The sequence below is a fragment of the Lacerta agilis genome, chromosome 1 (assembly GCF_009819535.1).
Source record: "Lacerta agilis isolate rLacAgi1 chromosome 1, rLacAgi1.pri, whole genome shotgun sequence".
Taxonomy (NCBI): Eukaryota; Metazoa; Chordata; class Lepidosauria; order Squamata; family Lacertidae; genus Lacerta; species Lacerta agilis.
This window is the reverse complement of record NC_046312.1, coordinates 17,878,716-17,904,428: the sequence shown is the minus strand read 5'-3', so window position 1 is coordinate 17,904,428 and position 25,713 is coordinate 17,878,716.

The following is a 25,713-nucleotide window of genomic DNA, read 5'->3' as shown; positions in this document are numbered from 1 at the left end:
TTGCTTTGTTTTGTTTGCACATACAGATGAAATTGCTCCCCATTTGGACCAGTTTCTCCCTTTCGCTGCTTCAAGCTGGGAATGGTTAATCTGCGCTCTGTAGCACCTAGTAACACAGCACTCAAATAGGGAACCAGTGAGGCTGCTTTAATTTTTTTTAAAAAAATGTGTTTGGGTGAAATCAAAGTAATTTTTAGGAATCCAACAGTTGTCCATAGAGGACATTTTCAATGCTAGAGATTTATTTATTTATTTTTAATACAATAGATGTAGAGAGATTGTGGTTAACGTGAATTTCTTTCCTTCATTGTGCGGTGGCAAGAGGACTAAAGCCACATACACACCATAAATTCAAAGCACTATGATACCACTTTAAGTGGCCATAGTTTCCCCCCCAAGAATTATGGGACCTGTAGTTTGTTAAAGGAGCTGAGAGGTGTTAGGAGACTCCTGTTCCTTTCACAGAGTTCCCTGTGAAGAGAGATTGGTTGTTGTACCATTCTGGGGGTTGTACTTCTCTCAGGGGAACAGGGGTCTCCCAACAAATCTCAGCACCCTCAACAAACTACAGTTCCCAGGATTCTTTGCAGTGGCATCACAGTGCTCTAAATGTACGGTCCGAATGTGGCCTAAGTCAGGATGCAGTGGAATCTTTGCCAACCCAGTTCCCATCTCTCCCCATCCTGAAATGCCTCGTTACTGGTTTCCGATGGCGGTCGCCTCCACCACAGCTGGGTGCAGATCCCCTTTGGCTCTTCCTCGCTGGAAGAGGCTAGCAGTGCCAGACATAGCTAGACAGCAGGGACTCCACACACCCAAATCCAAACCTAGCACAGCAGACAGGATTGCTCCATCCGTGGCAGAGTACTAAAGCCACGCTGGTGGTGACATTGTAATATTCAAATCTATGTCCCTCAATGCAGCCCGGCTCGCTTCGTGTATAAATACATTGTTAAGCAGCCAACTAAATCCTAACTCCAGGTTGGTATTCTTAATTTCCACCAGGGACCAGAGTAATAAGTTTGTCAGTCCCCCCCTCCCCTTTAACCAGTGAACTGTGACAGAATTATTTTGCAACTTAACAACTCTACAAATTATTCGCATTTCCACTCCGGCGTTGCCCCCGCCGCCGCCCCCCTCGCAGGGCTGATTTAACTAGTGTTAAGTATAAAACACTTTAGCGAGGTAAGCTTTGTGTAGTCACAAGAACTAGATTAATGCACATGGGTAATTTCTGGCATTGGTTAAATGCCTATAGTGCTGAACTTCGCAAGAGTAGGATTGATGAGTTCAGCCATTAGGTGCTGAAGTGTAGAGCTGCGAGAGACGGCTTGTTTCTTGTTTAAATTGAAATCATTTCAATTCATTTCCTTCTTGGTTGGACAGAAGCATGTTTTTCAATAGGGAGGAAATCTTGAGGGAATCCATTGACCCAGCCAGTCATATAATGCAAAAAGTTAATGGGCAAAAATGATATTCATCTGCAGTTTATAATAGCATTTTCTTATTCTTCTCCCTGCCGTCCCTTCTCCACCAACCCTCCGAACCTTTACAAAAGCAAGCGTATAATAAGAGCTACAGCAAGGCTGTCCGAGGCACAACCTTTTAACAATTATCAGGTCTGTGGCAAAATAAAATTAAATTTAAGCAAAGGGGGGGGGGATGGAACACCAATTTTGATGCCGAGATAACAAATTATAAATTATGGAAGTCAGAGGCACCAAACAACTTGTAAGCAACCGTCCCGTCTCTTAGCAACAATCCGGGCGAAAGCTGCTTGTTGATACGACGAGAGCAGACAGGGTTGTTTTGCAGTGATTACCACCAAGGAACCAGGAACAACATTTTAACACCTGCCGCAGGGCACTGCTGCACCTAGCTATGCATCTCTCCAGTGGCCCACAAAGCCTGGGCTAGATGCCAGAAGGCTTCTGAGGCCTACCTCTCCACCGCAGCAGGCTGGGGGAAACAAAAAGGACCCTGGAGGAAAGATCAAAGACGCAAAGTTCAGGTGTGTGATTCACCCGCGCCAGAGCTCTGTTCCTTTCAATACCCTTCCAGAAATTAGAAGCGATAGCAGGTTCCACTGCTTATGCTTCCTCTCTTCCCATCAGCCACTGTTTCTTTTTTCTTTAACGCAGTGGTGGATGGGGCCACTTCAACGGCAGCACAAAGGCTACCGCCGTGTCAGGAACGCATCTGAAGACCGGTGGATGCAGCTCATTTATAACACCTTCAGTGCATAGGAGATGTTTGACTATAGTTGATTGGTGTGTTCGATGTGTAACTGTATCGTCTCAGCTGCTTTGGATCTAGCACTTTTGCAGAGTCCGTACTACTAACAACGGGGAAATTAACCCAGGCCCTGAGAGATCTAACCTTCCACCGAGTGTCAAGTGGATTCCCCAAATGGATTTGCCTTATGCCTGACTTGCTAGCAGAAGTGCCGTGCTTATTTCTACAAATACGTGACTGGTTAAAGGATAGCAGTCGATGCTCAAGAAGAATCCCAATCTTGCTAATAAGACTTGGAGCAACAAAGTGGATATTGCTTGGGTGAGGCAAGGTAGCCCAGTGTCCTATTGTATAATTGTCAGTTCATGATCACTGTGATTTTGTGCTGATACTTAGAAGGTCTAATCCAGCCTTTCTCAACTAGGGCTACTACTCCCATCGTTCCTAGCCAGCATGACCAATGGTCAAGAATGATGGGATTTGTAGTTCAAGAACACCTGGGGACCCAAGGTTGAGAAAGGCTGGTCTCATTTCTGAATTGGTGGATTAGCGTAAAGTACAAAAACATGACAATGAAGAAGAATCCATGATGCAGAGCAAAAGGCCACCAGGTGAAGAGATTACTATAGAAATTTCTTTAATGGGCATTGATGGCTTGAAGCCGAGGTACTCCAGTTCACTCTAGCTGCCCAGATCAATTATTCCAGTTTGACTCCTCCTTCCTTCCTGTCTCCTTTGAGGTTTCTAAATGAGTAACTATGAAGTACTGTTTTTGTTGAAGTTGTGAGAGTGTGTAAGGTTTCACCCAGTTTTTATGTCTGTATCATAGTTGCATATTATTTACAGTGGTACCTCAGGTTACATACGCTTCAGGTTACATACTCCGCTAACCTAGAAATAACGCTTCAGGTTAAGAACTTTGCTTCAGGATAAGAACAGAAACCGTGCTCTGGTGGCGCAGCGGCAGCGGGAGGCCCCATTAGCTAATGTGGTGCTTCAGGTTAAGAACAGTTTTAGGTTAAGAACGGACCTCCGGAACGAATTAAGTTCTTAACCCGAGGTAGCACTGTATGTCTATGTCATACCTGTAGAAGTATTTATTCCAAAATGTGTTGGGCCTGGGGGGGGGGGGATTGCATGTAGTGCACCTGGAAGTTTTTCTCCTTTTCTTCCAGTTCTCACTAGGTTTACTCCCATACCCAGTGATCTACCACTTTATTTTCAACACATTCGCTCCTATGGAGAAAGAAAAAATGGCCACAATATTGCTGAGGATGGCAATATTATTGGCCACAGCAAGCCTTCTTCTTCACCACTGACAGTGGGATTCTGCTCATACCAGGCTCCTTGCAAATAAATACCCTCTGAGACACAGACCCTACCTTTTTAATTTTATTTTAAATAATGTGTACCCCACCTAATCTGCAAAGAAATTCAGCAACGGGGCTTTCAATCCAAAGCAGTAGTAATATATATTACAGTTCTCCATTAAAATCGTAAATGCCAACATCAAAGCGAGGACCCGCTGCCCCCGTAACAAAATCCAAAACAGCCAAGGAAACGAAAACATCAAAAGATACAAGAGCAAAAAGAGAACAATCAGGCAAAACTTTTAAAAAACAGTCCCACCCCCACCCCCAAATAGCGTTGAGGACTGACTTAGAGTGGGGTTGTTGTTTTTTAAAGCACAATGTGGAGTGTATTCACGCAGATTCCCCACTACCAAGTGCCACTTTGCTCCTTGAACTCGACAAGAAGTGTGTTACATTTTACCAGTTGTGCTAAAAGTACAAAAAATCCCACGTATTATATGCATTATAATGCAATACAAATTGTCAGATGTTATAAACATATACCCTCCAGTTTTCCCAAAGGAACCAGCTCAGAGTATCATATAATCATAGGGTTGCAGGGTTGGAAGGGACCCTGACGGTCATCTAGTCCAACCCTCTGCAATGCAGGAATCTCAGCTAAAGCATCCATGACAAATGGCCATCCAAACTCTGCTTAAAAACCCCAAAGGAAAGAGAATCCCTAGCTCCAAAGGAGTCTGTTCCATCGTCCAGCAGTTCTTACTGCCAGAAAGTCCTTCCTGATGTTTTGTCGGAATCTCCTTTCCTGTAACTTGAAGCCATTGGTATGGATCCTACCTCCCAGAGTAGGAGAAAATAAGCTTGCTTTAACTTCCATGTGATAGCCCTTGAGCCCATGATACCTTACAATGATGAGTCTTTTGTGAGCATCCTATTATCTGTATTTCTGGACAGAGGCTGTCAATCTTGCGCAAAATGCATAGCCATTACTTATTTGTTGCATTCCTTTCCTCGGAGAGAGTGCTTCTGTCTCATTCCAGGTTTGTCGCATTCCCCCACCCCCGGTGCTAAGATACCAAATTTTTGTTGCTGAGAAAATGCATGTTTCCCAACAACATCCACTGCGATCGTGAATGTTTCTGGAATGTGTTTGACATGTGTTGCAGGACCCTATTGGATTAAGGATGCAATAAATATCCACTGCGCCTGGTTCCTGATATGAAAATGGCATATTCTCAGCTACGGACACACTTCCCAAATAAAGAAACGGCTTTCTGAAAAGTTATTGCAGGCCAGGGTGAGTTGGGGGCGAGATGGAAAGGTGCAGGCTTGCTGCACAGATGTTGCTAAATTAAGCCAATTTCACAGAAAGGGGGAAGGCTTTCTTTTCTTTTCTCTAGCCCCATTTCTTTTCTTTTCTTTTGCAACACCTCGGCACCACATGCAATAACAAGCCAGTCAGCACTTTGAAGGGGAAACGGTGCACGGTTGTTTCTAGCAGCAAATTAACCATTTGAAGAAATAATAATAATAATCCCACCCTCGTAACCATTATATATCTGCTTTTGTCCCAAGGGCATATGTCTCTTTCTGCTTGCGTAGAGGTATCAGCAGAAATACCACAGGACATTTGACATGTCCCTGTATTGGTTATGTTATGGTGGTCTGTTTTCGCCTGAGCTCGAGTCTGGACTAGGATCCAGAGTCATGTGTTTTGATTCGATACATGATATCCAATCACATAGTATTGTCAGGGTTTGGGCTACTGGCATTGGCTCTTAAGCTCTGGGTTACGATTCGTAGCTTGGGGGTTTAGAAAGCCAATCACGCTGAGAGTGGGAGTGGCCCAGGCCTTCAGAAATGCATATAAGCAGTTGTTTTGCCGCTGTTTGACAGTCCTGTTCTGTTCTCAATCAGGTCAATAAAGTCTCTTGCTTGTTATCACTGTATCTCGCATCGTAGAAGCCTATGCACTCTTCAGGTAATGAACTATGAATTTCTTAATGATGAGAAACGCCCTCCAGCCCCCCTGTACCATTTGGTGGCACCGGTGCTAGTTACTTCTTTGAAGCAGGGATGGGGCACCAGAGGCATTTCAGATGGTTTTGGGCAACAACAACATGCTAGATTGGGCTGATGCTCCTGGTTCCCTACTCCTGCTTTAGAGGGTGGATTTGGAAAACCAAACTACCGGCCAGTTGCTAATCTCCCTTTCCTGAACAAGGTTTCTGGAGCGAGTGGTCACAGACCGGATCCAGGTGCTTTTGGAAGAAACTGATTTTCTGGATCCATTTCAATCGTGGTTTAGGCCCAGTTTTGGCACAGAAACTGCTTTGGTCACCATGCATGATGACCTCTGTCAAGGGAGAGACAAGGGAAACATGTCCCTGTTAATTCTTCTCGACTTCTCAGCAGCTTTCGATACCATCGATCATGGTATCCTTCTGGAGTGAACTAGGGTTGGGTGGCACCGCTTTGCGGTAGTTCCAGTCCTACTTGGATGGTTGTTCCCAGAGGGTGTTGCTTGGGGAATGCTTTTCAGCCCCGTGGAACCTTCAGTGTGGGGTTCCACAGAGCTCAATCCTATCCCCTATCCCCCTATCTCCACCGCTGGGTGGGGTTATCTGGAGGTTTGAAGTACATTGTCAGCAGTATGCTGTTGACGCTCAACTCTATTTATCCTTTACATCTGCAGGTGAGGCAGTGGAAGTGCTGTACCAGTGTCTTGCCTTGGTTATGGACTGGATGAGAGCCAACAAACTGAAACTCAGTTCACATAAGACTGAGGCATTGTTGGTGGTTGTTTCCCTGGACCAGATGGGTGGGAGATTGCCTGCTCTTGATAGGGTTACATTTCCACTGAAGGAGCAGGTTTGTAGCTTGGGGGTACTCCTGGATCCTTTGCTGTCGCTCGAGGCTCAGGTGGCATCAGCTTCGGCTGGTGGCCCAGCTACGCCCCTGTATGGACAGGGATAGCCTATGCTCTGGTAACTTTAAGGTTAGATTACCGTCATGAATTATACGTAGGGCTGCCTCTGAAGACGATTCATAAACTTCAGCTCAAGGACCGCCTCTTTCCATGTGAAGCTACCCAGACCGTGAGATCATCTTTTGAGGCCCTTCTTCATGTTCCTCCTCCACAAGAGGTCCAGAGGGTGGCAACACAACAAGAATGGGCCTTCTCTGCAGTGGCTCCCCATCTGTGGAATGCTCTCCCCAGGGAAGTTTCCCTGGCGCCTTCATTATACACCTTTAGGCACCAGGCAAAGACTTTCATTTTTAACCAGGCCTTGGTTTGATTTGATTTCCATCCTGTGCCCTTTTAAAATGTGGGGGTTGGGTAGTTATTGGGTTGTTGTTTTTATTTTGATTATATATTTTGTGATTTTATATTTTGATTTTTTCCTGTGAACTGCTCTGAGAGCTCCGGGTATAGGGCAATATATAATTTCAATAAATGATGATGATGACGACGATGAAAGGCCAACCCAGCCATGCTGCTGAGTAAAAACATAAGGAGAGCCTGCTGGATCAGGCCAATGGCCCACCTAGTCCAATATCCTGTTCTCACTATAACCAGCCAGATGCTTGTGCGACAAGTACTACTTTGCATGGACAGGCGGAGTCCCCCAAACCCCAGACGACCCCTCAGCTAAATAAATACTCAAGACAACTTGCTATCGGATTAAAATTAGCCACAACTTCATTAAGATTCAGATGTAGGGAGACCTTGGCTCAGTCATTGGGAGTTTATCCTTCCCAGTCCCCAGCCAGGGATCTGGGAGACTTCAGGGTTATCCAGAATGTGTGGGGATTGGGCTGACTCTGGAGAACATATGTTCAAGCAGAGAGCTCGCCCCCCCCCCCATTCACCGCTGCTGGAGGGGAGAGCAATGACAACCTCTTGGCATATGGCTAATGCCTCCCCTCAAGACCCCTTTAACGGGGAACCCTGGTATTACTACCACAAAGGGGGCGTGAGTCACTGCTTTAGACCCCCCCCCCTTTTAGGAAGATAGACTAAAGGATTCCGCCCAAGGCCTGAAACCACCAAAGTTGTGACATTTTGCAATGGGAAATGCAAAACCTGCCAATGCAGGAAAATTCCTTTCTGGCCCTTCAACAGCGACCTTGACGTAGCAGCCCCGGGGTACCTGTGGAGAAGAGGTTAACCTGCAAAAGAAGACTTAATTGAGGGAGTGGAGGGTGGGAGAAGCTCTGGAGCCTGACTGCCGTTTCACAGGTAAGCTACACCTTCTGTTGTGTGGGCAGGGAGGTCCCTCCCCTTACCTGGCCAATCTCCTGGCAATGCCTTCCCAGGTGGGATTGGGCGATTGACTGAGGTAGGCGGAGACCCCAGGTATCCAGCCTGGGGGGGGTGAAGCCAGCCCGAACTACCGGGATCCAGGGGGCTGCGCACAACCACGCAAAAGTGCCCCCCCATTTGATGTGGGGAGCGGTCATTCCAGCAACTGGTTACAGCTTGCATGGGGTTCGGGGGCATGAGGAATAGATGAGGTGAAGGTTTGATATCTCAAGCATTTAAAGCCGTGATAAGGACAATTTGGGCAGCAAGATTTCTTAGGCCAGTACCAAAATCATTACTGCTGTGAAGGGGCAACATAACTTAGAGCAGCACGTGCCTATACTGTGGCAGCCCTACCCATTTAGCTTCAATTTCTGCAACCCATGGAGGCTCCCTGCACAATTAAGAGTCTGGAAACGAAGGGTTCTGAATTGCACAGGGTGCTTCCACAAATAGGAAAAGGATCCCCACTGCGCTAGAACATTTTGATGAATTTTCATGAGGACATAATAATAATAATAATAATAATAATAATAATAATAATAATAATAAAATCACAAGCTGATGGGGAACTGAACTTCAGATTGGCCAAAAAACCCTGAGAAACAGAAACTGTAATTGGCATGTTCACACATACATACACACAGCTGGAAAAAAAATCCATGTTGAACACAACACCAAATTATACTCTGCCCTAAGCAACAATAATTTGTCATGTATAGACCTTTCGGTTTGTTTTCCTCAATTTAATCCATGGCCCTTCTCTCCCAAAGTGGAGAGCTGCGAGCTGGTTTACAAACAGGAGCAGAACTATTTCCCCATGACACAAACACTACTTCCCTCCATCAGCCCTTAATTGCAGAGGAAGTTTACGGCACTTTTGTCGCCGGTTGAGGCTTGCACTAAGGGAAAAGTCTGGGGCTTTTCTGTCATTGGCAAGGCCCTGAGGCTCACCAGGCAGGAGTGGGTTTCCTCCACTGCTTCCCCCGCCACAACTTACCGGTGGCCAATTTGAATGCGGAGCCCTACACACAACACATCCTCCTTCTGTGAGATAGTTTTAACATAGTACCTCCAGGCTCTACCGTCCCAGAATGCCGTGCGACACCCTGGCAGTAGTTCAGCTGAAGACTAAACATTTGGCTCGCTGACAGCAGAGCTGCCAAGAGTTGGCAACAGGAGACTCACAGGGAAGCAGAAGGCTGCTAAACCCTTTCACATTTTTAATTAGATCCACACACCCATGTCTTTGAGCTATCATAAATATACAGATGACACAGAGAACATTATTTAGGGGGTAAAACACACACACACATGCACACACACACACACACGCGCGCACACACACATGCGCGCGCACACATTGTGCTGTGGTATCTCTTACCTTATTAAAATAATTTACCTACAGCGAGGTGGGGGAGGAGAGGGAGCTGTGTGACATTTCGCGCCGATCGCTGTCTGCGACTACAGTACGTTTTATCCTGCCTGCCTTGTATGTACGCAGGTCCCTGGAATAACTGACACCTACAGTAGACTTAGGAGCTGCAATAGCATCGCCAGGAGAGGGCATTATCAGCACCAACTCTAATATGTAATTTCCCAGCAGAACGATAGATCCAAGCTTTAAGTATTCTTGAGTGTGTGCCTTGCTACAGTGATATTGTTGTTAATCCTCCTTATTCCCTTTCTCGCTCCTGCTATCCGAACTTTCCCGGAGACACTGAAAGGAATGCAGGGGATTGTAATGGTTTTTTGTTGTTTGTTTGTTTGTTTTTACCTTTCCTCCGGAATCCCTGCTCACACACCTTACCAGATCCTTCCTTTCTTCCTTTTATCTCCTTTCTGCAGAGCTTGCCCTCTCGGAGTTACTTTCAAGAAAAGAGTGCTTAAAATCAGTAGGGTTTTTGAGTGACCTGTGTGTTAATGTCAATGTGAAACTTCTTACAACATGACAGCACAGCGCAAGCGGCTCCAAGTTAAATGCCCTTTGAATTCTAACTGCATTGTCATCTTCTTGTTTTCTCCTTGTTTACTTGGTTTTCAAACCATGCACATTTAATATAGGGCATGTTAGGATTGACACTGGAGTTTCTCCTAAATTCAGTTTTAAAATGGGGTTTGTTTCTCATGTGAAACATATTAAGAATCTGAAGGGGAAATGTTTGCATGGGGGGAATGTTCTTGCAAAGGTCTCAGGATATTCATGTGTCTAAGTGCTGCCAAGTGGTAACCCATGAGTGCCTACAACAGTGTTGGGGAACTTTTGACCTGGAGCTTCCATCAGCCTCGGCCAGCCAACCTCAGGGATGTTAGGAGTTGGAGTCTAGCAACATCTAGAGCAGTGTTTCCCAAACTTGGGTCTCCAGCTGTTTTTTTGGACTACAACTCCCATCATTCCTAGTTAGCAAGGTGAGGAGGGATGGTGAGAATTGTAGTCTGAAAACAGCTAAAGACACAAGTTTGGGAAACACTGATCTAGAGGAAGATAGGTTCCATCTCGGTGCTGGAGGAGACTCTTGAGAGTCCCATGGACTGCAAAAAGATCAGACTTATCTATCCTTAAAGAAATCAGCCCTGAGTTCTCACTGGAAGGACAGATCCTTAAGTTGAGGCTCCAGTACTTTGGCCACCTCATGAGAAGAGAAGACTCCCTAGAAAAAACCCTGATGTTGGGAAAGATGGAGGGCACAAGGAGAAGGGGACAACAGAGGATGAGATGGTTGGACAGTGTTCTCAAAGTGACTAGCATGAGTTTGGCCAAACTGCGGGAGGCAGTGAAAAATAGGCGTGCCTGGCGTGCTCTGGTCCATGGGGTCACGAAGAGTCGGACACTACTGAACGACTGAACAACAACAACTCTGGCTTATGTGGCCACCAAGCTTTGCCTGAACTGAATTTCAAAGTTACTACAGAGATCCTTCCACAGGCAAAGCATCTCGGTTATATAGTTTCAATAAGACCAGCAAAATTTCTCAAGCTTGTTTCCTGTATTTCCAGGCAAGTGTGTAATGCAAAATTGCAAGAAAATTTGGTAGCCTCTCCATTAAAGTTACCAGATTTTGTTCAATGAATCCAGGGGCACTTTTCAATTTCCGACTAAATAGATGGATTTTGTCAGGGGACTGATTTGTAAATCCAGGGACTGTCCCCAGGAAACGGGGATGTCTGGTAACCTTACTCTCCATGGACAAAACATTTGGGAATTTTCAAAGTAGGCCAAATGAGTTTTGATAGGAATCATAAACCGGTTGGGGGGAATTTGAGGGGAGGGGGAGGGATACACCCCATCTCTGGTTTAGTTGCCAGGTTTGCCTGAAGCAAATTTCAGCACAAACTTGAAGGTTCCTCTTAGTGCAAAGCATTCAAATAATCCTGAAAGAAACCAAAATTACAACCACCTGCTTGTCCATTTTTGATGGATACATTTCAATATTTACTGCCTGAGTGAGGAAGTAGGCTTAGATCACTCGGGGGGGGGGGGGGATCCCTTGGACTCAGCTGATTGGAGCAATTGCAAGCCTGTGTCCCAGTGACTAGCTTTGTGATCTATTTGAGCAGCTATGGGCTGCCTTTACTTCTGGAAAGTTTAAGAAATAATATGCAAGGCTCCATTCTTTAGCTTCCAAGTTGACTTCAACATGCTAGTTAGGCTGGCCAATTTTGCACTCAGCCCAAAAAGAGGACAACAGAGGACAATGATAGGCATAGTATTCACAAATAGTGATTTCTATTCATAGATGCCAATGGAGAAATAATTCCTATAATTAAAGGACATAAACAGTGCATGCTACCCTAGAAGAGGATACTGTGAGCAGGTGACCTGTAGGCGAGCAACTTCAAGGTCCCTGCTCTCCTTTTTTTTGTAGAGTTCTTTATATTTTACCTGCTTTAAATAGAGTACACCTTCAGAGCACTGTCATCCCTTCAGAACAGAGGGTTGTCCTCTTTAAAGCAGTATGATGTAGCTACCATAGCGCTGGTAGATATTGAAAGTTATGCAGGGCCTTGTCACGCCACCCCAACACTTTCCTGCTTCCTTAGATCAGCAGATTGAGTGTTGATCTGTCTCCCATCCTTTGTGTCAGCAAACAATAGTGCCCTACAGGACAGGTTGCAGATTTGTGGGGCTACAAATAAAATTTAAGAAGCTCATTTTTGTTGCTGCTGCTGCTGCTGTTTTGTCCTAGGAAGCTGACATGCAGTGTAACCTTGCATTTCCCATGTTATGAAGTCTTCGCATTGCTGTTCTGAACAGAAACCGTAGCTGTATCATCAACCTGCAGCAAGAAAGAGACAAACACAAAGGATGTTTGTTACTGGGACCCCCAAGGGGTTGAGTTTTCCTTCTTGTACTTTTCCCAATTTTAAAGAAAATTTAACAAGGAAATGAAATACTTGAAATGCTGGGAGGAAATGAAGGATCACATGCAATCCCGCCTCTGAGCACAATTTTTATAAATAGACACTCTGGCAAACATCAAAGAAATTGCTGCAGAGAGAAACTAACTGATCATGTATATTTTACATTGCCCGTTTATTCTGAACAGAGTTAGCCCCATACTGCCAGTTAACTCTGAAAGAGCAAGTAAAACACTGCCCACTTGGGACATTAGAAAATTCTCTTCTCCTCCCCCCCCCAGTCCATATGTATTCTTCCTCCAATCCATTAATTGAAATTAGACACACTTTACATAACCTGTATACATAATCTGAAAAACATGGGCAAAAATGAATTGACCTAAGCTAATGAAATATTCCTAGGCATGCATCTGAGACAAGGAAACCAAGGGCACTAATGGGACAAAGTGAAGTAGCTGAATTTAAGAAAAGCCTTGCTGGATCAAACCAAAGGCCCCTGTAGCCCAACATCTTGTTCTCACAGTTGCTTTTGTTGAACTCATTCTGAATTTTATGAAACCTTTTCTTCTGAAAGAACGCAGTGAAGTTTGAATGCTCCCTCAGGAAGAGAAGTGTGTGTACCATTCTCCATTTAGTTCCTCATGTTCTCTGGAACCAATATGGCAGTCGCATTCTAAACCAGGGGTGCCCAACTTTGGCATTCTTGAGGGCCACCCCTATTTCCAGAAGAAAAGGAACCAAAAGAGAATTTTGTCATTCAGCCACGTGCTGTTTGGCTCTATAGCAGGCGTGGGGGAAATTTGGGCCTCCAGTGTGGTGTAGTGGTTAAGAGCGGTAGACTCATAATCTGGGGAACCGGGTTCGCGTCTCCGTTCCTCCACATGCAGCTGCTGGGTGACCTTGGGCTAGTCACACTTCTTTGAAGTCTCTCAGCCCCACTCACCTCACAGAGTGTTTGTTGTGGGGGAGGAAGGGAAAGGAGAATGTTAGCCGCTTTGAGACTCCTTCGGGTAGTGAAAAGCGGGGTATCAAATCCAAACTCCTCCTCTTCTTCTTCTTCTTCTTCTTCTTCTTCTTCTTCTTCTCCAGAATTCTGACTCCCCTCAGCCCCAGTAAGTCAGGGATGGTGGGAGTTGTAGCTCATTGATAACTGGAGAGCCAAAGGTTCCCCACACCTGCTCTGTAAGAAAGCTTGCACCAGCCGCACACCCCCTAAACACATTATTTCTCTACAGTTTGGAATGGCGACTGAAAGGAAGATGGATTTCGGACCAAGATGGAGAACTGAGGCAGTGGAGAAAGGCCAAAAGTCAGAAGAAATGCTAAGAGTGTAATTAAGTCTTGAAATTGGAGGCAGGGGGATTCTCATAAATCCTCAGAACCAAATGCTGGCCAGTTGGTTTCCTCCGACCCCAAAAGGATGCTAAGGAAGCAGTCGTTGTTTCAGTGAAGAGATTTCTGAAGTGAAAATTGCGTAGGTATTTCCTTAGCCATAAAAAATGGAAAGGAAAGGAAACAGGGAAAAGATCTGCCTCTAAATAGTAGATGTCTGTTTCTTATTATTAAAGATGCAAAAACCAGGAGCTAATTTCGTCGAGACTAAAACAATTTATCCCTCTGGTTAATCTCTTGCTGGAAGGAAACCATCTTAGGTGAGTAATGTTACTCAAACGAGTAACATTTCATGCCTTGACCATCATTTGACACAGAGCAAAACAGTAAGAATCTAATTAGCACCATGGAAATCTGGCTCACATATGTGTAAGCGCTGAACTCTTTAAAGAAACCATACTGGTTATGAAGCCTTGAAAATAAAACATACGAGACTGAATGAGGCTCAACTCCTTCTCACTTTTTTATTTTTATTGAGGGAAATAATCTCCTTTTTTACCTTTTGTAATGAAAGGGGCAGAGTTTAGGGACAGAGAGGAATTTTGTATAGGTCCACATTTTTCAATGACCTAACCTAATTTGTGTTGGAAATGTAACAGCAGAGATCATTCCGTGTGTAACTAGAGTACTAGCATGTGTGGGTTTGCTTTGTTTCATCTTCATCAGAGATCTCTTCTTGTTTTCCCCATGTATAATATGTGTTTTATCTCTCCCTGTGATACTGAGGAAGGAAATCAGACAGTGTCAACATAGGGAGAAGAAAGATGGACAGGTAAGCATTGGTGTGTCTCTCTGTCCTTGCTACATACCCTGGAAATGTCCAAGAAATAAGCAAAGCAACATAGAAGGCAGCATTGGCAACTCCACCCAAGCAATCTGGGCAGATGCCCAGGGCCCTGGCATTGCATAGGGGCCCACAGGCATCTTTCTGCATGGGCCCTGACACAGCTCCTTCTGTCAGGATGAATGTGAATGGCACAGCAGCTCACAAAGCCAAATGCAAGAACAAAGTAAATTATCAGCGTGCCCTGAATCTCTCATGCCATTCCAAATTTTGGACCCCACTGGCAACAGAGGCTGTAATTTTGAAGGTCTTTTCCTCAAGGCCCATGGATTCCTGGAGCTGGGCCTTATAGGAGGGTGGGCAGAGAGGGTAAGGAAATCCAACATGGAATCAATGGAACAGTTACTGCTTCTTCCATCTATGCTAGGACTAAGAGTAACAGATGGACCACAGGCTGCATCCAAGACGTCAAGGCCTTTCCTACAGCCACCACAGGGCAACTCACCATGAGCCAGTCATTGTGGATGGAGACTGCAGACCATGAGTTGGCCCAGTCTTGCTTTAAGGGGCCTGGATGCCTAAGGAATGGATTGCTGAACCACCTGTTCAATGGAATGGTGAGCCAGTCATCTGCCGTTCCAGCATCAAAAAATGGCAGGGTAACATGAGAAATAATCATACTGCGTGTCCTACACCCCATTTAAAGCAGGAATGGGGAAGCTGTCTCCAGATGTTTTGTTGGATGACTACAACTCCCATCATCCCTGACTATTGCTGTGCTGGCCAGGGAGGATGGAAGTGGGAGTCCAACAAGAACTGATTGAAATGCTCCTTTGGATGTTACTTATAATGGCACAGTAATAGTGTCAACATAACTCTTTCCAGCTTATTGTATCAGTGGTGGAAGTCCATGTTGTGGGGGGTACTCCACTTTCTATGTCAGCCTAGACACTTTTGAATACAGCGGTACCTCCGGTTACGAACTTAATTCGTTCCGGAGGTCCGTTTGTAACCCGAAACCGTTCTTAACATGGGGTGTGCTTTCGCTAATAGTGCCTCCTCCTGCTGCTGCGCCACGGGCACACGACTTCCACTCACACCCCAGGGCAATGTTCGCAACAAGGGGTATCTACTTCCGGGTTAGTGGAGCTCGTAATCCGAAGCATTCGTAAGGAGGGCAGTACGTAACATGAGGTTCCACTGTATTCTTGTCATGGATGTCTGGTGTTTTTTGAGCAGTGCGAGAAGTAGTCACATGACAGACACTCCCATGCCTCTAAAACAATTGGACCATAGAGTTGGAAGGAACCATGGGGGCCATCTAATCCAAACCTCTGCAATGCAGGGATACTTTTTGCCCGGCGTGGGGCTCAAACACACGACCCTGGGGTTCAAGTCCTTTCAACTACAAGAAGTAGGAATTGGACCTGGAACCTCATACAAGCAAAGCATGTGCTCTACAACTGCAGTTACCGTGCACAATTCAAAGTGTTGGTGCTGACCTTTAAAGCCCTAAATGGCCTCAGTCCTGTATACCTGAAGGAGCGTCTCCACCCCCATCGTTCAGCCCGGACACTGAGATCCAGCGCCGAGGGCCTTCTGGCCGTTCCCTCACTGCGAGAAGCAAAGCTACAGGGAACCAGGCAGAGGGCATTCTCAGTAGTGGCGCCCGCCCTGTGGAACGCCCTCCCACCAGATGTCAAAGAGATAAACAACTACCTTACATTCAGAAGACATCTGAAGGCAGCCCTCTTCAGGGAAGTTTTTAATCTGCGATATTTTAATGTATCCTTATATCTGTTGGAAGCTGCCCAGAGTGGCTGGGGAAACCAGATGAGCGGGGTACAAATAAATTATTATTATTATTATTATTATTATTATTATTATTATTATTATTTTACCAATTATAGAAGATCATTAAAAGATCCTGGTAGACCAGACCAATGGTCCATCTAACCTAGCTGTGGCCAGCCAAATGCCTCTGTGAAACCTGCAAGCAGGACCCAAGCACAAGAGCACTCTCCCCTTCTGAGGTTTTCAGCAACTTGTGTTCAAAAGCATCACTGCCCGTGGAGATAGAGCATATGGCACATTGATGCGCCACCCAGATCTAGTTTCATTTGGCTTCTTGCTGCCTTCCAGAAGGCAACCGGGTTGTTGTTGTTGTTGTTGTTGTTGTTGTTGTTGTTGTTGTATTTATTTGAGCCTGTGACTTTCTTATTTTTTATGAGCCACCTTGTGCTGAACATTGCCAGCATGTTTTAAATATTGTAGAGGACAGGGCCGGATTAAGATCTTTACAGGCCTTAAGCACTTAAAAGATTTTGGTGCTCCCTTATATATCTAATTCAGCCAATATGACTAAGAAAAAAACGATTGGAATGGCATGGGGGAGAGGGGTGCTGTTAGATCTCCTGTGGGTGGGAACCACGAAAGCGTCTTAATGATTACTTCGAACTTGTATTCCTGCTGTAAAACACTCAGGAGCTCCCACAGAATGTTTCAGCAGACATTTGCCACTTTCCAGTATTTTTCTTCTGGACTAGGAGGATGAGGAAAAGAAGGTTACTAAAGTCCCTCAGTAAAGGTGACAAAGAGAGAAAGAGTGGAAGAGAGAGGGAAAAGGCAAATAAATACCATCAGAAGCTGTAGATTACATCCGCTTAAATAAAATAGATAATGTGTGCCCTGAGAGCTGACCTTTACCATACAAAGGAAGGTTATATTTCAGAGCTTATTTCCTTGCTGTGCTTATTTGTATTGAAAGTAATGTCGTTAATGCACAATGAAGGGGGGGGGGGAGAGAGAGACTTGAGTACCCTCAGTATTTACTGCATTTCTGTTCTCAGAAAATGCTCCGAAATGCCACCGTGATAGTGAAGGTGGCTGAGGTGACTGTTCCCCCTGGAAAGGGGGAGAGTTTTCCAGGTGAAAACATGCATTTTCTCCCCTGAAAAGTTACTGGCTTTTCAGACTACCTGTTATACCGTATCACCTTTCCTTTTGCATTGCGTTTTCAGCACAAACGCCCCCCACTCCCAGTTTGGACTGACAGCAAAAAGTGCTCTCCTAGCCCTAGAACAGACTTATTTATTCTCATTCATTATTATTTCAATTTGTGTGCCACTTTTCTGTACAGTTCCCGCACCCCACTGAAAGAAGCAACTCACAACACAACAGTAATAAATGGATAATTACAATAGCAGTCTAGTGCTAATTCATAATATGACGATCCAGATAAGGAACTCATTTTGTTAATATGGACATGACAGCATTCTAAAAGAATATTAAATTGTTCATGTCCACAACTGCACCATAAAGAGACTGATTGAGAATAGACTATCGATCATTAAAGCACATCAGTTGATATCAGTTCAATAAAATATATAAACCAGAGTCAGATATGATAAACATTTCCAGGGGAGACAGATTTTATAACCAGCAACCAGCTGGTTATTACATAATATAACTTGGCTCAGTTGGTAGAGCATGAGACTCTTAATCTCAGGGTCCAAGACTCACATTGGGCAAAAGATTCATGCATTGCAGGGGCTTGGATCTCATGGTCCTTTCTAACTATGTGATTCTATACCCTAAGAATATTTAGCATTTGCATAACACCTATCCTGAACTTTAAATGTGCTTCCCTATCAGCAATCTGTACAACTGTGTAAGGTCTCTTCTAGGTGAGAGAGTAGAAGCAGAGACAAAAATAATTGTGGCTTGCCTATGTTATGATTCCTTCCAGGGCCGTCTTTAACCGGGGGTGCAAGGGGTGCGGGGCACCCGGGCGCCAAATTCTGGGGGCGCCAGGCACCCACCGCTGAAGCTGCCTCACCTCTTAACCATCTACCTGTTATGAAATACAGTGGTACCTCGACTTACGAATTTAATCCGTTCCGAATGCACATTCGTAGGTCGAAAAATCCGTAAGTCGAAAAAAGCAATTTCCCCATAGGAATGCATTGGAAACGAAAAATTCGGAAAAAATCGTAAGTCGAGTAAACTGCATCTAAAATTCATAAGTCAAGTAAACCCCATCTAAAACCGCCAACGGATGTCCATTCGTAAGTCAAAAAATTCGTATGTCGAGTAATTCGTAAGTCGAGGTACCACTGTAATAAATAATTCTGATCAAGCTAGAAAAACAAAATACACATATACCAAGGTATTATCAAAATGTATACCTGTTGTTTCACTAAAGGACTTTCAGCTTTGTGCGCTCATTTACCAAAGATGCGCCATGCCAGTGGTGGCGCTTGTCATTCACAACAGCAGCGCTTGTCAGGCTCAACAACGGCGCTTGTCATTCACAACGGCGCCGTGCACGTGAAATTTGGGGGCACTGAGCGGATCTTTGCACCCCGGCGGCACATATGCTAAAGACAGTGCTGATTCCGTCACACTCTTAGCTACTTTTATACAGGGCAAAGTATCCTCCGGCACACCCTATCCTAAATGGGTTGGCCCCTGCACATGGATTTCTCTGGCAGGCAGGTATGAGCGGCCCTGTTAAGTACCCCTGGTACCCCACCCCTCTGGGAACTGCAGGTTATATAAAATGGCAGCTGGCAGACCCAGCCACTTGGCCCAATGGGTAGGGGAGGGATTGCACACCCCCAAATCGGAAAGCATCCCTATGAAAACACCTCTGTCCCCACGCTCCCCACAACCACATATTTTGTTCTGAAATCCACACACAGTGAATAGCCTTGCTAAATGGAAGACGCTGGGCATTCAGTGGGGAGAGGAAATCCGAGTTGCTCACTTCAGAGGCTGGGTCCCTTTCCTGCTCATTAAGTGGCTGGAGCATGGAATGAGCAGCTCTTTCACCAAGTCCTCCGTTGTGGTGCCCTCTGGACACTGCATATTACCAGGTCTCCTCTGGTGGTTTCAGCACTGTGTATTATTTGAGGGTAAGCTAATCCCACAGCAATTCATCTCCGTCCAGGTATGTGCATACCTCTTTCCCACATAAAGGCATCTGAGTAGCTCTTTGAAGTCATTACTGACCCTCAGGGGGCAGAGGAAGGCCCTGCTGCGCTGTTTGTGCTTTTTTCATAATGTATTAAATGTTCCCGATCATTTCCTTTGTGCGGACAAAGACATAATGAAGCTCGAGGCTGGGTTCGTCTGCGGAATTCTGCCTTCTGCCTTTACAAGTGAAACACAGCTGGCAGGAGGAGAGAGGGGGGGGTCCAGAAAGGATGCTAGGCGATAGGACGGGGCAGGAGCTGGAGAAAGGGGGCAACTGGACTCATTATCGGTTCCCCCCCCCTTCTCCACGAGATAGCCTGTGACATGTTACAAAAGCATCCAAGCCAGCGACAGGGGTTGTCAGATTGTTTTAGAGATCAGGAGTGGCATCTGAAATTGGCCTGCAATGCAGAGGAACAAAATGTGACATCAAACTAAGCCTGTGTACGCAACGCTGCTTGACTGCATAGGGGTCTTGTGTTGGGGAGAAGAGAAACGTGAGCTGTCTTTATAGATTGGAAGTACTTTCCCTGCACCACTTCCAGGTTCCTTGTCACTCATAATATCCGATGAAATGCTTCATGAACCAATCATGCAGCTGCCCCTGAAAATCTTCCAGAGGAGCTGTCAAACACCCTATTAACACACTTACTGACACTGGCCACAGATGACTGTCTTTCTAACATGCCAGACTCAAAGTATAAATAGTTTTGTTGCAGGATTTACTCAGCACAATTGAATATTAAAGCCCTAAATAAATAATGCCAATTTTTTTACTTTAAAAACATTAAAAATGAAAATATGTATGGGCTCAGCTCAGGAGAATTCTTTCATTTAGCCAGAAGACTTAGACATGTCTTGATTGTTCACATCTAGTTGTGGGGAGCAGAATGGATGTTGCACACACACACACACAATATAAATTCTGGTTTTTAGATTACTCCAGCACAAACTTTTTTCACGTAGCCAAACTACTAATAGTCACTTCTTCTGAAGCAGCCACACTGATCTTTAATATTCCATGACCAATCCTCCTCCTTCAGAAGTAGTGATATTTATGAACATCCCATGACACCACAGCACCTCAGCCTGTCATTGTTTGTCATTGTGCCATTCTTTAGAAGGAAGTTTAAGTTGTAAACACACAGGGGCACTGCTGTTTGATGGGCACCATTTCAGCATAGGACTCCTTTCATTTCAGAGGGAATTAGGAGAATTTTCACACCAAAGCTAATAGGAATGGCTGTGCAATAACAATTGAGGGGGAAAAGAATATTGAGTTAAATTTTTAATTATGCTGCAATCCTCTACTTTCTTGGAAGAAAATTCTGTTGAAAATCAGCATTACATATTTCAAGATAACAGAATGTGGTTAAGAACAGAGCATTGATATAAAATATAGAAATGTTTTGATTGGTAAAAGTGTAATATGGGAGACAGAGCTCCCCCCATCCCGCTAATCAGAATTTAGTTCTCACATTCTTTCTTTTTTAATATTTTTATTAATTTTGGAAATGTATAATTGGCTTTTCAAATTGTATTATGATTTGGTATGATTTGATATTGTAATAATGTGGCCCATATTGGAGTGTTATTAATGAAAAATAATAATTCTCACATTCTGTGCCTCCGTCCCACAAATGTATTTTTGGGTGCCATCATTGTTTTGAATGGAGGCTTTTCAGTCACCATCCCCTCCATTTTGTAACTACCTTTAAAGTTAATAGTAGCCTTCAGTCCAACAGAACCAGGGTACACAATAATGGTTCAACGCAAGTAAAAATCCGAAGCAAATGTGGGGCTTCCTTGCTAGGTGAAACACCTGGAACGCCGAGGAGAACAAAGAGATTTTCAGTTGATTGCCAGCATTTTCCAGTGAGGTTCAAAAATGTGCCAAGATGGTCGCCTAAGGTTTCGTGTTAAAACATGGCTGAGGAGAACCTGTGGAACTCCAAATGTTGTTAGACTCCAACTCCCATCAGCCCCAGTCAGCATGGCCAGTGGCCAGGGATGATGGGAGTTGTAGTGGAGGGCCACAGTGTGTAGGAATACACTTCGTGGATTCTTTGAAATCCGCGGTTATTTGTTTGTATTAATGTTTATTTAAGCACTACTTTTCGTATCCTTCTGTTAAAAGTGAAAGTAAAAGTAAAACTCAGTGGGCACTTTGCCTCTGAGATCACTCCGCCTAAAATTGTAGTTCCAGAGGTTTTCAAAGTTATCAATGGACGTTTATTCTGTCATACTTGGTTCTCAATAAAAGGCTGAGGCTCCCCGCTTAGGCAGGTTAGTTTTAGTCATGTCAGTTCGGTTAGGATCTAGGTTAGTTGGATTATTCTTTGGTTCTTTTCAGTTGGGTTAACTTTAGTTTAAGGGTTTTTGGGGAGCGGGCTGGATGGGTTGGATGGTTTTATTTTAGTTAGGGTTTAGCTCGTGGAAGACTTGGCGGTAAAGGTTAGATAGCCTTTAAACCTAGCATAGGTTTAGCTCGCGGAAGATTTCTCGGTTTAGTTTTATTTAGCCTTAGCATGGTGGAAGATTTGGCGGTGTAGGGACTGAAAGCTTAGGGAGAATCTTAGAATAGGGCTAGGAACAGTAAAGTGTAAAGAGCCTATGCAGGTCAGCCAAAGCCGTAAAAGAAACATCGGTGTCTGTCTTTATTGGGGAAAAGGTTTTTATTTAATTTTGAAAACGTCAGGGGTTTCACCTTAATGCTTTAACTTTGCCCTTGGTTTAGCTATCTTTACTTTAGTAATAGTTCAGGAGGTACCAAGCAACTTCAAGATTATCTTTGAGGCATCCATTTATTTTCGAGGCATTTCCGACTTACTCACGCACCTTCAGATATTGAGGCTTGGCCGGCGCCCGTGCCAATACGCACGCGGAACGCTGGCCGTACATCCCCAGCAACTGGTATCTCGTGTGTGGGTGGCCTAGACTCACGCACGGGAAGCTCCAGCACCGAATCCCCGCAACAGTGTTCCCACCCTGACTAGAATTTTGAGGTTCGTCTTCAAGTGAGTCATCTAAGAAAGCAGAATAGTTTTTAACTCTCTATTAATATTAGGAAGCAGACACCTTCATTGCACTGTTAATGGCACCCTTTGAAAGCTCTTTTTTTGTTTAGACAACTGTGCCCAGCTGTATGTGTGTATATAGTTTGCTATTTTTTTTAATGTCTGCTTTTAATGAATATTTTATATTAGCTTATGTAAACAAGCTTCCTTTTTTATTAACTGCAATAAAAATCCTGCAAAATAAATAAAATCTAAGTGCCTCCCCTAATTCACCACCAAAGAAGTGTTGGATTTGGGGAGTGGCATTGCCAGCTGAACATTAAATAAAACTAGAGAACTTTCTCATCCCGAAATAAATAGACAAACTGTTGGTCCTTCATATTGTTTTCCTGAGTTAAGAGTCTTCAGGCTTACAGGGCCTGCACACACAAGCCACCCATTAAAAACACATTTTGCTCCCAAATAATTCACAGAGCTACAACCCTGTGATTCTCCAAGAGCTGGATGAGATTTCAATGTGCTTTAACTGTATCGTTTGTACGCAGCCTGGTGGGACTGAAATGAATCCATGGAGGCAGTTGCAGAGAAAATTGTGAACTCTAGCCAAGTGACTGACTCCAGAATTATATTTCTTCCCCTCAACTCTCCTGTTGTTTATTTTACTAGGGGGCAAATGAAGTACACAAGTGCTTAAGCCCCGAGAAGGCATTCATTTCACATCCCGCCCCCCCCCTCCTCAAGATCCAATTTATTCTATTACTAAATAGTGCCAAAGGTAATGTATTTAAAAGAGATGTTGAAGTGATCAGGTTAAAATTTATGTTCACTAAAGGAAAGAGGTGGCTTAATTGAATTGGCGCACTTAACTCATTAACCCTTTGCCTCTAGGACTAATAAGGATGAACTCCTCGTTGCTAATAATCACAAAGGTACAAAGTTGCGCTTTTCATCCCTGCTGGGGGGGGGGAAGCGAGAGGGAGGGGAGGAGGCATAAAAGGGAGGGAGGGAGAGAATGAGAATATGCTCAGCCGGATGGACTTTGCTTGCTTGTAAAATCTCGAAATGAATTGCATGAATATGAATTCTTCCCATTTGAAGTGCAAGTATCTCGAAGAGGTTGGTACCTTTCCTGGCAGCCTAAATGCATTGCCAGCCACATAGGTTTTGTGCCCCATGCTGGTTTCTCTGGCTCCACCAGTTGCATGCCCACCAACATTTCTCCGATGGAAATAGGGACATCCTATTTCACAATCATCATCATCATCATCATCATCATCCTTATATTATTTATATTCCACCCATCAACTGGCTCACCCCAGCCACTCTGGGTGGCTTCCAACATATATAAAACCCTAATAAAACATTAAAATTAAAAAGCTTCCCCATACAGAGCTGCCTTCAGATGTGGTATAGTTATTTATTGCCTTGGCTTGGGGGGGGGGGTTGCATAACTCCATACCCTCCAACACTTCTCCTATGAAAATAGGGATGTCCTAAGGTAAAGCAGGACAACCCAGGATCAAATCAGAAATGGGAATAGCTTCTGTAAATCCTGGACTGTACCTGCAAAAAAAGAGACACTCGGAGGGTCTGCAGCTGTGATGTGGACTTGCAGGGATAGCCAAGCACTGGTACATAAATAATAATAATAATAATAATAATAATAATAATAATAATAATAATAATTTATTTATACCCCGCCCATCTGGCCGGGTCTCCCCAGCCACTCTGGGCGGCCTCCAACAAATACCAAAATACAATACAAGTCACAGTTTTAAAACTTCCCTAAACAGGGCTGCCTTTAGGTATTTTCTGAATGTCAGGTAGTTGTTTATTCCCTTGACTTCTGATGGGAGGGCGTTCCACTGGGCGGGTGCCACTACCGAGAAGGCCCTCTGCCTGGTTCCCTGTAGTTTTGCTTCTCGCAATGAGGGAACCGACAGAAGGCCCTCGGCGCTGGATCTCAGTGTCCGGGTTGAATGATGGGGGTGGAAACGCTCCTTCAGGTATACAGGACCGAGGCCGTTTAGGGCTTTAAAGGTCAACACGCCATGCCACACCATGCACTTTAAGGACATTGTTCCCCCCAAAAGCATCCTGGGAACTGTGGTTTGCTCCTCAAAAATTCCAAGGAACGTTAACAAACCACAGTTCCCAGGATTCTTTTGGGAAAGCCGGTTTTTAAGAAGCTCAATCAGGACATTATTCCCCAGTGTGGTGAGATGTATTGGGTTCCCCCCCCTTTAAATTGAGATAATTATTTCTAAATTGGCATCTATTCACATAAATTAGCATATGCAAATTGATCTCTCTTTTCAGCAGTGTGGAGATCCAACTTTGATATAAGTAACATTGCAAAAATAAAAGACTCATCAGATCTCGCTCTGTCAATCTCTGGTTTTTAGCAGAGCACCTAATATTTTCGAAGATGCTTTCTACCTGCTAGTAGCTCTCCTGCGCCTGACTTATTTTCTGAAGATTCTCTAATTATATTTCCTTAAATCAACCTTTAGCCTGTCCCAACGCTCAAACGGCTAAGCTGTCACAATTAATGCTCCTTTCAAAGGGCATCAAATAAAAAAAACTTTGCTTCCTGACAAAAAGGGGAAAAAATCTATAAGATGAAACCAAAATGTATTTCATTAGAGAGCTACAGAGAGAATGAACTCCAATTAAGCTGGACTTAGAGATTAAATTCGCATTTGGGAGGTCAAGTTGAAAATCAGGATACTTTCTCTTCATTCAAAACTGATTTATGAAAAGTCTGGGATTCAGTTTCTCCAAAATGTTGGTCTTTGGGGGGAAGTAATTTAGGGCCAAACTACAGTCGACACTGGCAGGGCAATTCAATACATCCTTACTCAGAAGTAAATCCTGTTGAGTTCAACAAAGTTTGCTCCTAACCTAAACAATTTGAAGTTGTATCTCCTCTTTTTTAAAAAATAAAAAATAAAAAAGTAAAATAACTTCTGCTGCTATCAGCCCCAAATCAGAAATGGGGCTTTAACCTTTTCCTCTACATTATGTTCCCAACGAATTTTCCCCCAATTTATATTTGGCAGTCTACATGGGGGGGGGGTGAGGACTTCTGTAAGAACTGCAGCACAGGAAGGAAGGATTAACAGTACCCCAATATTCTTTACACCCTACGTTCCTGATTTGGGGGCCATGTGTCCGGACATTGAAAGCAGAAAAATACAGATACATGCAACAGGCAATAGCCATTCAGGTGATATGCTAGCCACCTTCAAATATCTGAAGACCTGTCACATGTAAGATGGAGAAGGCTTGTTTTCTTCTGCTCCAGAAGGGAGGACCCGAATTAATGGC